A 2,500-nucleotide genomic window follows, 5' to 3' on the forward strand; every position below is an offset into this window, starting at 1 on the left:
TGCCCACCATGGTGCACCTTGATGCACACCTTGGTGCCTCTTGGTGCCTCTTGGTGCCCACCTTGGTGCCTCTTGATGCCCACCATGGTGCACCTTGATGCACACCTTGGTGCCTCTTGATGCCCACCTTGGTGCCTCTTGATACCCACCTTGGTGCCTCTTGATGCCCACCTTGGTGCCTCTTGATACCCACCTTGGTGCCTCTTGGTGCCCACCTTGGTGCCTCTTGCTACCCACCATGGTGCCTCTTGGTGCCCACCATGGTGCCTCTTGGTGCCCACCATGGTGCACCTTGATGCACACCTTGGTGCCTCTTGATGCCCACCTTGGTGCCTCTTGATGCCCACCTTGGTGCCTCTTGATACCCACCTTGGTGCCTCTTGGTGCCCACCATGGTGCCTCTTGGTGCCCACCATGGTGCACCTTCATGCACACCTTGGTGCCTCTTGATGCCCACCTTGGTCCCTCTTGATACCCACCATGGTGCACCTTGGTGCCTCTTGGTGCCCACCTTGGTGCCTCTTGATGCCCACCATGGTGCACCTTGATGCCCACCTTGGTGCCTCTTGGTGCCCATCATGGTGCCTCTTCATGCCCACCCTGGTGCCTACCTGGTGCGTTTTTATGCACCCTGGTGCCCTCCTGGTGCGTTTTTATGCACCCTGGTGCCCTCCTGGTGCGTTTTTATGCACCCTGGTGCCCTCCTGGTGCGTTTTTATGCACCATGGTGCCTACTTGGTGCGTTTTTCGCACCCTGGTGCCCTCCTGGTGCGTTTTTATGCACCCTGGTGCCCTCCTGGTGCGTTTTTATGCACCCTGGTGCCTACTTGGTGCGTTTTTATGCACCATGGTGCCCTCCTGGTGCGTTTTTATGCACCATGGTGCCCTCCTGGTGCGTTTTTATGCACCATGGTGCCCTCCTGGTGCGTTTTTCGCACCCTGGTGCCCTCATGGTGCGTTTTTATGCACCATGGTGCCCTCTTGGTGCGTTTTTCGCACCATGGTGCCCTCTTGGTGCGTTTTTCGCACCATGGTGCCCTCTTGGTGCGTTTTTATGCACCATGGTGCCCTCTTGGTGCGTTTTTCGCACCCTGGTGCCCTCCTGGTGCGTTTTTATGCACCCTGGTGCCCTCCTGGTGCGTTTTTATGCACCCTGGTGCCTACTTGGTGCGTTTTTATGCACCATGGTGCCCTCCTGGTGCGTTTTTCGCACCCTGGTGCCCTCCTGGTGCGTTTTTATGCACCCTGGTGCCCTCCTGGTGCGTTTTTATGCACCCTGGTGCCCTCCTGGTGCGTTTTTATGCACCATGGTGCCCTCCTGGTGCGTTTTTCGCACCCTGGTGCCCTCCTGGTGCGTTTTTATGCACCATGGTGCCCTCCTGGTGCGTTTTTATGCACCCTGGTGCCCTCCTGGTGCGTTTTTATGCACCATGGTGCCCTCCTGGTGCGTTTTTCGCACCCTGGTGCCCTCCTGGTGCGTTTTTATGCACCATGGTGCCCTCCTGGTGCGTTTTTATGCACCATGGTGCCTACCTGGTGCGTTTTTCGCACCCTGGTGCCCTCCTGGTGCGTTTTTATGCACCCTGGTGCCTACTTGGTGCGTTTTTATGCACCATGGTGCCCTCCTGGTGCGTTTTTCTGCACCCTGGTGCCCTCCTGGTGCGTTTTTCTGCACCATGGTGCCTACCTGGTGCGTTTTTCTGCACCATGGTGCCTACCTGGTGCGTTTTTCGCACCCTGGTGCCCTCCTGGTGCGTTTTTCTGCACCCTGGTGCCTACTTGGTGCGTTTTTATGCACCATGGTGCCCTCCTGGTGCGTTTTTATGCACCATGGTGCCCTCCTGGTGCGTTTTTATGCACCATGGTGCCCTCCTGGTGCGTTTTTATGCACCATGGTGCCCTCCTGGTGCGTTTTTCGCACCCTGGTGCCCTCTTGGTGCGTTTTTATGCACCATGGTGCCCTCTTGGTGCGTTTTTCGCACCATGGTGCCCTCTTGGTGCGTTTTTATGCACCATGGTGCCCTCTTGGTGCGTTTTTCGCACCCTGGTGCCCTCCTGGTGCGTTTTTATGCACCCTGGTGCCCTCCTGGTGCGTTTTTATGCACCCTGGTGCCCTCCTGGTGCGTTTTTATGCACCCTGGTGCCTACTTGGTGCGTTTTTATGCACCATGGTGCCCTCCTGGTGCGTTTTTCGCACCCTGGTGCCCTCCTGGTGCGTTTTTATGCACCCTGGTGCCCTCCTGGTGCGTTTTTATGCACCCTGGTGCCCTCCTGGTGCGTTTTTATGCACCATGGTGCCCTCTTGGTGCGTTTTTCGCACCATGGTGCCCTCTTGGTGCGTTTTTCGCACCCTGGTGCCCTCCTGGTGCGTTTTTATGCACCCTGGTGCCCTCCTGGTGCGTTTTTATGCACCCTGGTGCCTACTTGGTGCGTTTTTATGCACCATGGTGCCCTCCTGGTGCGTTTTTCGCACCCTGGTGCCCTCCTGGTGCGTTTTTAT

Source organism: Abrus precatorius, unplaced genomic scaffold (genome assembly GCF_003935025.1).
Source record: "Abrus precatorius isolate BTA unplaced genomic scaffold, Abrus_2018 Scaffold159, whole genome shotgun sequence".
Classification (NCBI taxonomy): Eukaryota; Viridiplantae; Streptophyta; class Magnoliopsida; order Fabales; family Fabaceae; genus Abrus; species Abrus precatorius.